This window comes from Tamandua tetradactyla, chromosome 14 (assembly GCF_023851605.1).
Source record: "Tamandua tetradactyla isolate mTamTet1 chromosome 14, mTamTet1.pri, whole genome shotgun sequence".
Classification (NCBI taxonomy): domain Eukaryota; kingdom Metazoa; phylum Chordata; class Mammalia; order Pilosa; family Myrmecophagidae; genus Tamandua; species Tamandua tetradactyla.
The window spans coordinates 936,204-950,884 of record NC_135340.1 but is presented as its reverse complement, the minus strand read 5'-3'; the positions used below and the strand labels follow the sequence as shown (position 1 = coordinate 950,884).

At 45.0% G+C, this 14,681-nt stretch overlaps 1 protein-coding gene across 1 annotated transcript in view; it reads left to right on the top strand.

Moving 5' to 3' along the window:
* The first annotated feature begins 5,236 nt into the window (after positions 1-5,236).
* FRMD6 (FERM domain containing 6) overlaps positions 5,237-14,681 on the top strand; it is a 254,619-nt gene continuing 245,174 nt past the window's right edge. Inside the window, exon 1 of the mRNA XM_077126768.1 lies at positions 5,237-5,598. The gene's annotated coding sequence lies outside the window, so the exon portion shown is untranslated. The remainder of the gene's footprint in view (positions 5,599-14,681) is intronic.

Here is a 14,681-nt window from a genome sequence, read left to right as displayed (position 1 = left end):
TGGAGGAGTCCACGCTTAATTGGCTCATAATTTCTGTTTGGGTGATGGAAAGAATTGGGTAATACATGGTCACGACGGTAACACAACATTGTGATTGTAATTAACACCCCTGGATTACATATTTGAATGTGGTTGAAAGGAGAAATTTTAGGTTGTATATATGTTTTCAGGATTAAAAAAACAAAACTGTAGGACTGTAAAACACGGTGGCCCCTAAGGCTTGGGCCCTAACCATGGACCTTTGTTGAAAGCATGAGGATAGCAGGCTCTTTCACCACTTTAAACAAAGCCACCATGTTAACGAAAATTATTAGTAACGGAAAACTGTGTTTGAGGGGCTTATTTTCCGCATGATTTTTCTGTAAATCTACAACTTCTCTAATACAAAAATTGGTTTATTTTGAGCACCAAGTCCCAAAATGATGGCCTATAATAAGAGGTAAATAGGAGTAAGTAAAAACCGTAGCATTAGCCCTACTTTCACGATGGTCTGAAACTTAGGGGTACATAGAGAAACTCGGGGCTGGATGGAGTTTGGTCCTGGGAAGCACAATCTATCTCAGCTTTCTTAGGCAGAAAGGACTTGGATACAGGGCATGGGATACATTCAAAATGCTAGGCAGGGTGCGGGGATGGACGTCCAGGCCAACCCCAGGCCGACCCCAGGATGGGCTGTCCATCTGTCCTGCAGGGAGGGGCCGCCGCCTCCCCTCCACGCACTGTGGCCTGAAGGGCGGCCACTGTGGCTGCAGTGCAACACCAGGAAAACTCCACAGTCCAGAGCTGGAGTCCCGCCCCTGTACCCAGCCCTTGCCTCCACAACCCCTGTTCGCCAAAGCAGCAATGGAAGAAAGAAGAGTGGAGGAAAGAAAAGCAGCCCCTCCCTGCTTTCATTTTGGAAATCTCCCACGTACCTCTAATTGGGAAGACTGATTTGCAAACCAAACCCTGCCTGCAAGGGACTCTGAGAAACATAGTTTTTAGCTTTGCAACCTCTGCACATTAGAAAGAAACTGGAGCTAATGATGAGTGCCAACGGGTCCTAGACACACAGTCTTTGCAAAATCTGCCCCTTGGCAAAGCAGCTCTGAAACTTGAAAAAATAGCAAATGAGACGATACTTCTGGAGGACACTGGTCTGACGTATCTGCCGGGTGAGCAATCGAGGGCTTCATTGGCAGCTTCTGGTGGGGGAAGCATCTTGGCCTTTGTTTGTCCCGTGATGCTTCTGACCACAACGGGAAATAAACTGAGGATTTAGGTTTTGTCCTGGGGGTCCTCAGAAGAGCACAGCATAACTGACTGCAGTTCACATGCTCTCGTGACAGTCTTGCCCAGCTTTTAACTGAGCTCACCACTCTGTGGGCCGGCTGCAAGTAAGGTGCTTGAGACTGAAGCCCTTGCTGTGGATGTCACTAGCCACGCGTTTGGAGATAAATTTGCTGGTGATGGGGAATGGCTCCAAGGCCCTCCCTTTGTGTCGAAGCTCATGACAGGAGAAGTTCATCTGTGGAGTTGGACTGAAACAGCGAATGGGCCCTTGGCTGTAACAGGAGGCTTTGTGCTGGATGAGTGTGTGCATCAACCTGATTAGGTTCAGGTGTCCCGTCCAAACCCTGTCGGGTGCTCCTGGGAGCGTTTCATGGTTGGGATTGGCGTCCGCAACCAGCTAACCTCAAGTAAAGGAGATGACCCACCATCATGTGCTTCGGCCTCATCCAATCAGTTGGGGGTCTTACAGGGAGAACTGAGGACCCCAGGCATCAGAAAGAATTCTGCCCTAAAACCACATTCTCTACTCCTTGTTGAATTTCCAGCCTAAGGAATTAAAACTCGAGAATTCACTGCAATTGCTAGCCTCCAGCCTGCCTTACAAATTCAGATTTGCCCCCAGTCACAGCAAGAGCTAGTCCCTTACCTATCTACCTCCCTCCTTCCTCTACCTATAGCCATCTGTCTGTATCTACCTGTCTATCCATCTAATCTAATCTAATCTCCTGTTGGCTCTGTTTCTCTGGAGAAACTAAAACAGATTTAGATTATTTTAATGCAGCATGGAAGGCATAACTTAGTCTTCAGAAGTTTGATCTGAGACGGGTGAGCCTGTTCCGTGGCAGTTGAGGACACACCCTCCTCCGTGAATTCTCACAGACTGGCTGCACTCATGGCTTTACACATGGGTGTTTATGAAGCTGGTTCTCATTTGACAGTTCTCTGTCCTAGGTGTGCAAGCCTGACCCACCTGTGACCCAATTCCTGGTGTCTAACTTTGAAGCTAGAGTGAATCATATAAACTCATGTGAATTTTCCTGGCCTGATACATTTTCCCTTCGAATTAAACTTGGGGTCTAACACCAATAAAGTGAATGCTGATGACAATTTTAGGCAAATGTTGGCCAAAGTGGTTTTGGGAACCCTTTCAGTGGTGCAGTGTATGGGCAGATTTATACTTTCTTGGGCTGAACCCAAGATTCAGGGCTCATTTGTCGGAGGAAACTTTTTGCATCTCCTTATCACACTCTAACCTTCTAACTCAACTCTGCTCACATCCAGTAGGACCTGGCTCTGATCTCTCCCCTCTGTCTGGTCTCCTTGTCTGCTGGCGGCTCTGTAAAGACTCCGGCTCTGGATGGGCTTCCCCTTGATGTCCACTCGCATTTGGAAGCTGGACCCCTTTCTTTCTGGAGTCTGAGGGCTCGGGAGGGATGGCTGACCATTTAGCATCAGCAGCACTGGACCAAGGGTTCCTGGGTGAGCAGCTGTACACATTCCCCAGTGCACTGGTGCATTCGTTCTCTGATTTTGCAGGCATTTGCACGGTCCTGACAGCACACCTGGTGTCATAACTGCCCCTCAGCATATAGTGGGGAAAAAAAGACTAGATTAGGCTGCCAAAGGAACCAACTTTTATACTTGGCGCTTGCACAATGCTAATCAATTTCCTGGTCAGTGCAGAGCTTGGCTTATCTGAGCACTCAGTCAATCACAGGAAACTTAGTTAACATCGAGGGTGATGATTCTGGTGGTTGCAATGCTTGTCGTTGCGTTGAAGATGCCCATGATTCCCTTTTTTGTGTCATTTAACATATATTGTCTTATCAGCCCCAAACCCCTGACCTTGTGGCCCTAAAATGAGTGATGCAATACCCGTGGATGACATGGGAAGGTGTCCAAGCTACGGTTGTAAGTGATGGAAGCAAATCTCACAATAGTATTTATAGATAAAACCATTTTTAGTTTTTGCAATGCTGGTGAAATGTTCTGGGGCCAGGGACATCACTACTACTGGGGAGATTGTTACTAGTGCGGATTCCCAGGCCCTACCACAGACCTGATGAAGCCGGAACCGCGGGCGTGCAGCCGCTGTTGCGTCCCAGCACGACCTCCAGGGGTTTGGATGCTCTCGTTGGAGACCCTGGGGTACACAGCCCTGTGCTCTGCCCTGCATAGGGGTTTGCAATACCTTTGTCATTTGCTCGTAGGTCTAGCAAGTGGATGGCTAATGGTTTGTAAACAACTTTATTCATTTTTATGGTTTATTGTATTTGCTTTCTCTTTGTAAAGGAGGAAAATGAAAGCCAACAAGTCATATGTACTAAAAAATGCTGATGAATATATGAAAACAAAACAAAGCGAAACAAGTGTCTGGAAGATGATACTTTCAGCCAGTGTGTTTTCAGATTTTGATGTGCATAGAGAGCACTGAGGGGCCTCTTGAAAATGCAGGAGCAGAGCGAGACCTGAGGTCCGACCTTTCTAGTCAGCTTCAGGCAGAGGCTATTGGTCTGGGGCATTTTGAACAGCCAGCCACTAGAATCTTCCCCGTGCTTATTTCTGAAGGTCAGGTTGTAGGGGAATTTCACTTTGTGCATTTCATCCTTGGGCATTATTGAATTTTTTTTTTAACAAAGAACTCTATTCAGAGAAAAGAATAAAATAAAATTTAAACCTTTCACCAGAATTTGCCTGATTTCTAGGTCTCTCTGCTATGCAGGTTTACCCTTTAAAAAAAACCAACAAAAACATTACCAAGCGGGCGTCCAAAGGAGACTCATCCGTTGGCCTTGAGCTCGCCCTTGTCACCCAGACGGCTCCTGATGCAGAAGTTACAGGGACTGGAACCAGGTGTCGGGGGATTCGAAGTGGTTCGTGTTGGTGGGGCTTTTTGCTTGTTTTTTTTTTTCCAGTGGGAAATATCAGAAACCCAATTCAAACCGGCGTCAACTGTAAAGGGAGAATGTTGAGATGTCCGGGGCAACGCCAGCCTTCAGCATGGTGGACCCAAGGCTTCCCCTGACATCGGGCATCGTCGCTCGGCGCCTTTTGCTCTGCGTCGGGCTGCGCGGTTTCTCTGTGGGCGGCCCCCGCAGTCCGGCCCCGCAGCCCCACCTCTGCCCGGCTGCAGCCGCGACTGGAGGACGATACGGCGTCCCGGGGTGTCGCGACGATACCGTCGTGGCCACAGGCCCGGCTCGGACGGAGCCCGCTGGCGGCCACCCCACCCGCCCACGGCAGCCCCCGGAGGAGAAGTCAGCTGCGTGTCTGAGGACAGCTGGGAAAGGGCGTGACGGTGTTCTGTTACTAGTCTGTTAGTGACACGCACATCGCACTTATTTGGAAATCAGGTTACCTGACTTATCCAAGGTCAGCCCAAGGAGGAATCAGCAAAACCAAAAGTTCTCCATTTCTACTTTTGCTCTATCCTCTCTCTAGTGTGACCGCCACCTTCTTGAACTTACTATGAATCAAACGAGCTTCCATAACACTCGCCTTATCCTTTGAAATGTCTCCTTACACAGGGCGCTTGATGGTATTAAACTTAAAGGAACCATAATTGCATATCTATCATCTTTGGCTCTCCTACACCGATGCCTAGAGTAAGAAAACCACATTCCTTCTGCAAGAGTAATTCTTACACTCCTTTTCTTTTGGGGGAAACAAGTCCAAGCTTGACAAAGCATAGCTGCCGATCTACACGGAGGAAATCTGAGCCTGACCAGGTGATCTGGGTGAAGTGGGCGCCCAGTACACAGACAGCCTCAGGGCAGCCACTGCCCTAACATTGTGGCAGATTTTATCCCGAGAACTTGGTCATAGTGTAGACCTGTGAGGGTTACCTCTCTGAGCGGGCTTGTCTGCCTCCCGGTTTTCCCAGGCCTTGGGGACAGGTTCAGGCGTGCAGCCGAAATCTGGAGGCTCACCCTTAAGTCTGCCTGCTGATTGTGGAGGGGCAATGTAGCAATTAGCTCTGAGTAATGCGGATCTCCTGTGAGAAATCAAAGCTGAACAAGAGGGCTCTCCTCTCCTTGAAGGGAAGGTGCTGGGTGAATAACTCTTGCCTTGGGAACCATCTATTCTCCTTCCCCCAAACTCAACCCCTTGCCTCCCAAACATCTTTTCTCGGACACTCCACTCTGGCACTCAGCAAGCCAAGGGGTTGCTGAAAGAACTGGCTGGAAGCAAGCAGTCTCCTTTCATGTAGCAACTCAGAGTTTTCTTTTGACGCTTCTGGTTCCAGTGGAGATGGCTGAAGATTAAACCCTGGCATCTGCCCCATTTTGAGAGCAGCAGCCTGACTCCTGGCGGCGCCTTCAGCAGGTAGGAAAACTGACCTTGTTGTTCATGAAATATAATTTGAAGGCAAAGTTACTGTTAAATGTAAAGATTCATCAAATGGTTTAAATAATATAATTTCTGTCTGTCGACCAGTTCAGACTAGTAAGAGGATTAGTTCTGCTGTTGCAGCCAATCTGCCCCATGGTTTCTCTCCTCATCGAGAGGAAGGGGCTCGGGGCTGGGGGAGGGCGCCCTGTTGGTCACTGTAACAGCCACTGCAGTCACCGCCATGGAGAAGCACGGCCAAGGTGGTCTTGATGGTTTGGGCAGCGCCTGGGCTCCCTGACTTGTCACTCGTAGTGAACATGTTTACACGCGCGTGTGTCCCAGACTCCAGGGGCACACTCAGAAGACGATCCCGGCAGAAGACAGGTCCCCTTTGATGCATTGTTTTATTCCAAGCTTCTCAAGGGTTCAGCAATCGACTTCTTGAAAGACCCCGCCTTACATTTCCTAAAGGGAAGGTGTTCGGAGTCAGAAATATTGAGCAGTCGCCGGTCCCGTTGGTGTCAGTCACATGCTCACCTCTGGGTGGCAAAAGGAGACGTGGATGTTTTGGGGTCACGACTTCTTTTGTAAGTGATGTGACTTAGTAAAACTAGACTAAAAGAGAGCCACAAAGTGGATGCGATGAGCTGTTACAGAGCTTTTCACAACCAGATCCCGAGTGTTGTAAAAGTAGAATATGATGCATGTGTGATAGAAGAAGTAATAAAAGGAATATGGGAAAGAATGAAATGGAGTTTTACGAGAAGTGTCGGGTCCAGGTCTACTTTTTAAAAGCAAATTAAGTTTGTGAGTCAGCAACCGGGGAATCAGTTCTCAGAGAAGATTTATGACATGTGTCATGATGTCACTTTAAAAAACATCAAATATTGAGGTCATCTGTTGTTTGCCAATGTGTGTGCATGTGTGAGAGAGACTCTGATAGAGCCTCTGACGGAGAGACTCTGATAGAGAGACTCTGATAGGGAGACTCTGATAGAGTCTCTGATGGAGAGACTCTGATATAAATGGCATCTCCATGGCCATTTATTCCACAAACATTAAACAGCAACTTCTGTGCTGCAGACACTGTGCCAAGTCCTGGACTCCCTCTGTATAATTTATATCAAGTTGAATTTTCCCATCAGCCAACATTATCTGCATCTTGTTAGTGTTACCAACAATAAGACAAACGAGTTTTTAGTGTAAATTACTGTAGCAGGACTCATAAGGTGGCCTAGTTACCTGAGCTGCTTGTGTACAGATGTGTTAGAAAAATATATCAGCTGTGTTTATGTGAATCCACTTCCAGGTATTTTGTTCTGTTCCACTGATGCGTATATATACATGTATCTGACAATACTGCACTGTCTTAGTTAACCTATCTCTGACGTAAGTTTTAGGATTGGGTAAGGTCCAATACTAGTGGTCAGCCAGAGGGTGGAGAAATGATTATGGGATATTTGGGTTTACTTTTTTCTCCATATTTCTTTTTCTGGAGTGATGCAAATGTTCTAAAAAAGATCATGCTGATGAATGCACAACTGTGTGACGAGGCTGTGATAGGCTGAATGGTGGGTGAAGACACCTCAAGGAAGTTGCAGTTAAAAAAAGAGTTGGCGTGGTGGTTATGTGGCCTGGGAAGGACAGAAGGACTGAGGGGTGACTGCTAAGGCAAATAGGGTTTTTCTTTTTGGAGTATTGAAAACGTTCCAAAATTGATTGTGGTGGTGAATGCACAATTCTGTGATTATACTAAAGCCACTGATTGTACCCGGTGGATGAGCTTTGTGCTGTGTGAATGTAGCTCAATAAAAGGACTTTAAAAAAAAAGAAAGAAGGAAAAAGATAATCTCTTGCAGTTGCAGATGACACCCACTTGAAAATAAACCTATTTCCTCAGCTTCCTCAAACCCCACCTGGCTGGGGACAGGGCACAGTGAGGCCCAGGCCGGAGTTTGCTTGGCCCAGCAGGGTTGGAGCTCTGCACCAGGCGTAGGGCAAGGCCTGAGCCTTGGGAGGCAACTCCACTGAGCGTCTGCCGGGGCGTCTTCTCCGTTTCTATCAGGTGTGAATGGCCCTGGTGCCCCCAACCATAACTCCTCACAGGTCTGGAAGGCCTGGAGGCAAGACTGAGAAACATAAAGTGGCCTCACTTTCCTGGCTTTTCTCTTCACCACTTCCTTTTAAATTGCTTCATCTCCTTTGTGGCTCTGAATTTTCCCAGGCCCGCTCTGGGAAGGGTCTGTGTTTGTCGCTGAGGGTTGCTTAGCTGTGCCTCCCCCAACTCTGCTCTGCATGAGCTCGTTGAGTCCTTCCTGCCTCCCTGTGAAGTGGGGGCTGCTGTGTCCCCATTTCACATACACAGAACGAGACTTGGCCTTTACCTGATGCCAGAGGATTCATTGCTACAGCTGCCTAACTCCTCAGCAGTCAGCCACAGCCCATGATGAGTGACGAGTTCAGCTTGAAATCGGTCGAAAAGAAGAGAGGACGCTATGAAGAGATGCTTAGGAAGGTGCCCTCCTGCCCTCTTGGCAACCGAGCTCTTCTGTGACGCCTCCTGTGAGGTCTGCCAGAGGCTGAGGGAGACAGAGGGCATCGCCCTCCTCGGCCTCTCTCTGCAGGTGGCCTGCCGTGCTTCCCTTGAGCTCTGGCCGCTGACATGTATCTGGATCTTTGTTTACAAACAAGGGCCACACATCCTGTTCCTTCCTTGCTATTTGGGGCTGACTTTCTTTCAGAGGAGCAGACGTTCTATTTCTACTGTGCTTACGTTTCGGGAGACAGACATGGTAGAATGTCCGTAACCTGTTCTTTCCCTTTCTTTACTTCAGTTGATGGTTTCCTATAAGCTGCCTAGAAACAAAAGGAATTCTCCTGTAGGGAGAGTCTCTACTTCGTCACCCACAACTCCTCGTCCCCGTTGACCTCCCTCCCAGGGAGAAGTCCGGGAGTCTCCAGGCCATTTACCTCCAGGTTCCACACTTCACAGATTATGGTCTCTTCTCATGAGGCCAGGGTCCTGGGAAGGACAAACTCAGCCTTCTTTGGCACCAAGACGGTTGCATGTCCTTTAGGTTAACTCAAGCACAACTCCCACCCCCATTCCCTTAGGCTTATGGGAAGAATTTTTATTGTGTGACTTGGTAGTGGATTAGGGAAGTACCTCGTTTTTTGATATTTGGTCTTAATTTACTTATTTCTAGTGTCTTCGTGTCCCAGCTGTGATAACACACGATGGGTTGCGTAAACAAAGGGAATCTATTGGCCCATGGTTTTGAGGCTAGGAGAAGTTCAAAATCAAGGTATCAGCAAGGTGATACTTTCTCCCCAAAGACTGTGGCATTCCAAGGCTGGCTGCTAGTGATTCTTGGGTCTTAGCTTTTCTGGCATGTGACAATGCACTGTAATGTCCTCTTTTTCTTCTAGTTTCCATTGACTTCCATCTTCTACTCTTTCCTATGACTTTCTCTTTATATGTCTGGATTTCGTTCTGTTTATAAAGGATTTGAAACCTGGATTAAAACCCAACCTGATTCAGTTGGCCATATCCTCACTAAAAATAGCATCTTCAGAAAGTCCTATTTACAATGGTTCATGCCCACGGGAATGGATTAAGATTAAGAATGTTTTTCTGGGGTATAAAACGCAATCTAACACATGTAGTTTCAAAGGATTTCCCCTGATTTGGCTTTCATTTGAAGAGAACGAAAGAGGTACAGAGGCACTTGTTTCTTTACAGATCTAGGATGGCCTGCTCTTAATTGAACTGAAGCTATTCATGTTTTCTTCTCCAAAATATCTGGGGGGTCCTGATTGTAAAGTACTTTTCCCCATCACTGAGCCATCAGAGCCCTGACCCTGAGCCAGCTAACAGCAGCAACAGGCTCCAGCCAGAGTAATGGAGACCTGGAATGCCATGTTCTAGTGGAACTGGGAAATTAGGAATTCACAAATGATTATGATTATTAAATCAGCATATAGATATTTCTTCTTACTTTCTAAGTGTATTAGAATAGACAGAGGAAAATACCTGAAATCTCTGAGCTGAAATCATCTGTCCTGATTTCTGATATGATGGTGAATACCCTGTGACTGACCTTCGTTGTGTCCATTTTGACCACTATCACCTTGTTGCTCATTGATCACCCTTATCTTGTGCCCAGTGATTGTAAAAACCCATGACTAACCTTCATCTGTACCCAGTTATCCAGTTTTTTTAACTTTAGAGTCTTGTGATCACTAAAGACAGCCCCTAATGTTTATTATGAAGGGTCCTGGGTCAGCCCAGAGCTAACCCACCCCAGTCCAAAGTTCTCTTGATAACTGAGCCTGGCCCTAACCACCGTGGGCCCACCAGCCATGTGCAGTGGCTGAGACTCTAACCTACAGGTGACCGAGACCTCACTCCACCATTTTCTTTCATATATTCTGTGACTAAGCATGTCCTCAGTCTGCGCTTGCTCAATTATCACCTCTGATTACATCATCTGTGCTCACTATCCTAAACCTGCCCATCTTTTCTCTAATAAAGCATCCAAATTACTGCAGTTCGGGGGACAATTTTGGGCCACTAGGCCAGCTCTCCTACTACATGCTTAGTAATAAACTCTTTCTGTCTTTAAACCCTGGTGTCTCAGGTATTGGTTATTGACCATCTTGGGCAAAGGAATCCATGGCCTTTGTCTGGTAACACTAGGGCCCAGGGAAGATGGAGAGGAGAGAAGTGTGGCATAAGTTGAGAGGTGGCAGGAAATAGGTGAAGAACCCATGATAAACAAGTACATCAGAGAAGTAGTAGAAAATAAGGGAAAATTAACCTCTTTGGAGTTCCTGAAATAAAAACTAGGGTGCGACTATATTTATACATTTATTGGTTTATCTGGTGGTCATCCTCCTAGATGGGCCCTAATAATTCCCAGCTGCTGATATTAGCGCTCTCACATAGTTCCCTCATCAATTGTATCAGGGCTGGTCTGTGTGACAGATGGAATATGCTGTGATGTTATGTCGCCTCTGATATATGTTACAGGGAACACTGTGGCTTCCGTCTTGGCCATTCTCTCCATCTTTTGGGTCGCGCATTCTGGGGGAAGCCAGCTGCCATGTCAGCAGCTCTGTGGAAAGGCCTGTGTGATGGAGAACATGGTGGTGGCATTTCAACTGCAGGAGAACCACACGTCAAACCTCTGCCGGGAAATCGTCCCTTATCAGAATATGCCTAGATAGAATTAGTCATCTACTGCTGTGGCACAAACCACCCAAAACACAGAGACTTCAAACAATAATGATTTATTGCTTTTCTTAGTTCTTTGGGTTAACTGAGCAGCTCTTCTGCTTGCTTGGCCTGTGAGCAGGTTTCATCATGCTGCTGTAGTCAGCTGCAGATTTAAGAGCCACTTCCATGTCTGGGGCTTCAAATAAGTGACTGGAACCTAGGATGACCGAGACCCCCTCTCCGTATGGTCTTTCATTGTGGGCTTCTTCATAGCACGGTATTCCCAGATCAAAAGGACAAGAATAGAAGCAACAAAGCTGCTTGAGAGCTGAGCTTGGAAGTTGTACAGCATCATGTCTGCCACATTCCATGGGCAAAGCAAGTAAAAAACCATCCCAGATTCAAGGGATGAATCTCTTGAATAAGAGGAGCTCTATCTCTTAATAAGAGGATTTGCAAATAATTTGTGGTGATTTTTAATCTACAAAGTCCATCCTTTCTGTAATTATTTACATTCCTCCTTTATGCAAACTGCACTCATTCGCCCAAGACACCTGAAGTCTCATCCAACGAATGCATCAGGCTTGAAGCCCATGACCTTGCAGCCGCTTCTAGCCCAGATATGGAAAAGTCTTTTCATGCAAACCTCTCTTCACCCAGAGGTGAGGTTTGCTTCCAACCTGCAAGTCCTGGCCCTTGATTATGTCCTCTGCATTCTTGGAAACGAAGCCCCACACCCAATGTACAATGTTGAAATCGAGGTGGGATAACGCCACGCGATATCCCATTCCAAGAAGGGAATAATAGGAGACAACCGGAAGTGATTGGTCTGTAGACATTCTAAAGCCCCTCCGGCCACACGCTGTGGGCTTCCCCTACATCAGGACCAGGAGAGACCCCTTGATTAGGCTCTGATTTAGCTTTTGATTCCACTCTTTTAGCTGTTTGTTCCATGTCTGAGAAGTCTTTTCTTTTGTAAAGAAATGGCCGATTCTGCAGCCCAGTAGTTTTCCCTGACTGCTTCCTGCCAGAGATCTCCTATGATTTGAACTCTTACTCCAAACTGCTCAAATTCCTTTAAAAACTTTATTGGTTTTCTGTGTATGGGATTATTGTTCACTCCATTAGAAAAAATCTGCACTCACAATTTTTTTTGAGTCCGGCCTCTCTCCAGACCAGTGCTATCCGACAGAAATAAAATGCAAGCCACAAATGTGAGCCACATATAGATATATATATTTAAAATTGCTAATGCCCACATTTTTAAATGCAATTTTATTGAGACATATTCATATACCATATAACCATCCAAAGTACACAATCAGTGTTCACAGTATCATCATATAGTTGTGCATTCATTATCACGATCAATTTTTGAGCATTTTAATTACTCCATAAATAATAAAAATAAGGATAAAAATAAAGGTAAAAAAGAGCACCCGAAACATCCCATGCCCCATCCTCCCCCATTATTTATTTATTTATTTTATCTTTATTTTCTTACTCATCTGTCCATATACTGAATAAAAGGATAATACCCACATTTTAAAACATGATAAAAGGAAACAGGTAAAGGTAATTAAAAAAAAAATTTTTATTAATTAAAAAAAAATTACGAGAAAGAAACACAAAGATTCCCAACACATACACTCAGTAATTCACAGTATCATCACATATTTGCATATTCATCATCATGATCATTTCTTAGAACATTTGGATCAGTTCAGAAAAATAAAAAGACAACAGAAAAATAAAACAAAAACAGAAAAAAAGGTTATACATACCATACCCCTTACCCCTCCCTTTCATTGATCACTAGCATTTCAAACTAAATTTATTTTAACATTTGTTCCCCCTATTATTTATTTTTATTCCATATGTTCTACTCATCTGTCAACAAGGTAGATAAAAGGAGCATCAGACACAAGGTTTTCACAATCACACAGTCACATTGTGAAAGCTATATCATTATACAATCATCTTCAAGAAACATGGCTACTGGAACACAGCTCTATATTTTCAGGCAGTTCCCTCCAGCCTCTCCGTTACATCTTGGATAACAAGTTACTAACGAAATATCTACTTAATGCATGAGAATCACCTCCAGGATAACCTCTCGACTCTGTTTGGAATCCCTCAGCCATTCACACTTTGTCTCATTTCACTCTTCCCCCTTTCGGTCAAGAAGGTTTTCTCAATCCCTTGATGCTGGGTCTCAGCTCATTCTAGAGTTTTTCTCAATCCTTTGATGCGGAGTCTCAGCTCATTCTGGAATTTCTGTCCCACGTTGCCAGGAAGGTCCACACCCCTGGGAGTCATGACCCATGTAGACAGGGGAAGGGTAGCGAGTCTGCTTGCTGTGTTTGCTGGAGAGAGAGGCCACATCTGAGCAACAAGATAGGTTCTCTTGGGGGTGACTCATAGGTCTAATTTTAAGTAGGCTTGACCTATCCCCTGTGGGGTTAAGTTTCATATGAACAAACCCCATGACTGGGGGCTTATATAGCTTTGGTTGTCCACACTGCTTGTGAACATATCAAGAATTCAACTTGGGGAAGTTGAGTTTTCCCCCCGTTCTCACCATTCCCCGAAGGGGACTTTGCAAATACTTTTCCACTCACTGATCATATCACTCTGGGATTCATCAGGGCATCACCTGGACAAACCAACAAAATCTCAGGTCCTACTCAAAGTTCCATGTACTGAAGGTGTTCAACCAACTATCTATATAAGTTATATTAGGAGATGCACTAGTCAAAGTATAAATTTGTACCAAATAAACATTTTTTGCTTTAGTCTCACACATAAGTTGAAATTTTTTAATATTAATTACCATCTATTTTCAGCACCCTGCAGTAATGACATTCTTTTGTTCTTCCTCATGCAAAAACATTTTTTAAATTTGTACATTTAGTCACTATCATTATACACTCTAGGCATTCCTAGATTACACCATCTCAATCTTCATCGTCTATCTTTCTTTCTGATTTCATTTATACCCCAGCCCTCCTCCCTCTATCATTCTCACATGCAGCTTCATTCAGTGTTTTAACATAGTTGTATTACAGTTAGGTAATGTTGTGCTGTCCATTTCTGAGTTTTTATATTCAGTCCTGTTGCACAGTCTGTATCCCTTCCAGCTCCAGTTACCCAATATCTCACCCTATTTCTATCTCCTGATGGTCTCTGTTACCGAGGAAATATTCCAAGTTTATTCACTAATGGCAGTTCATATCAGTGAGACCATACAGTATTTGTCCTTTTGTTTCTGGTTAATGACACTCAGCATAATGTCCTTAAGGTCCATTCATGTTGTTACATACTTTATAACTTTATTCTGTCTTACAGCTGCATAATATTCCATCGTATGTATATGCCACAGTTTGTTTAGCCACCTATCTGTCGATGGACATTTTGGCTGCTTCCATCTCTTGGTAATTGTAAATAATGCTGCTATAAACATTGGTGTGCAAATGTCCATTTGTGTCCTTGCCCTCATGTCCTTTGAGTAGAGACAGCATATAGATGTGTCCTATATTTTAATCCATTCTGCCAGACTATGTCTTTTGATTGGGGAGTTTAATCCATTAACATTCAGTGCTTTTACTGCATGGGTAGTACTTTCTTCTACTATTTTGCCTTCTGGATTTTATATGTCATATCTAATTTTCCTTCTTTTTACCTTTACTCATAGTCTTCCTTTCTACACTCTTCTCCACACCTCTCTCTTCTGTCTTCGTATCTGTCTCTAGTGCTCCCTTTAGTATTTCTTGCAGAGCTGGTCTCTTGGTCACAAATTCTCTCAGTGATTTTTTGTCTGAAAATGTTTTAATTTCTCCCTCATTTTTGAAGGACAGTT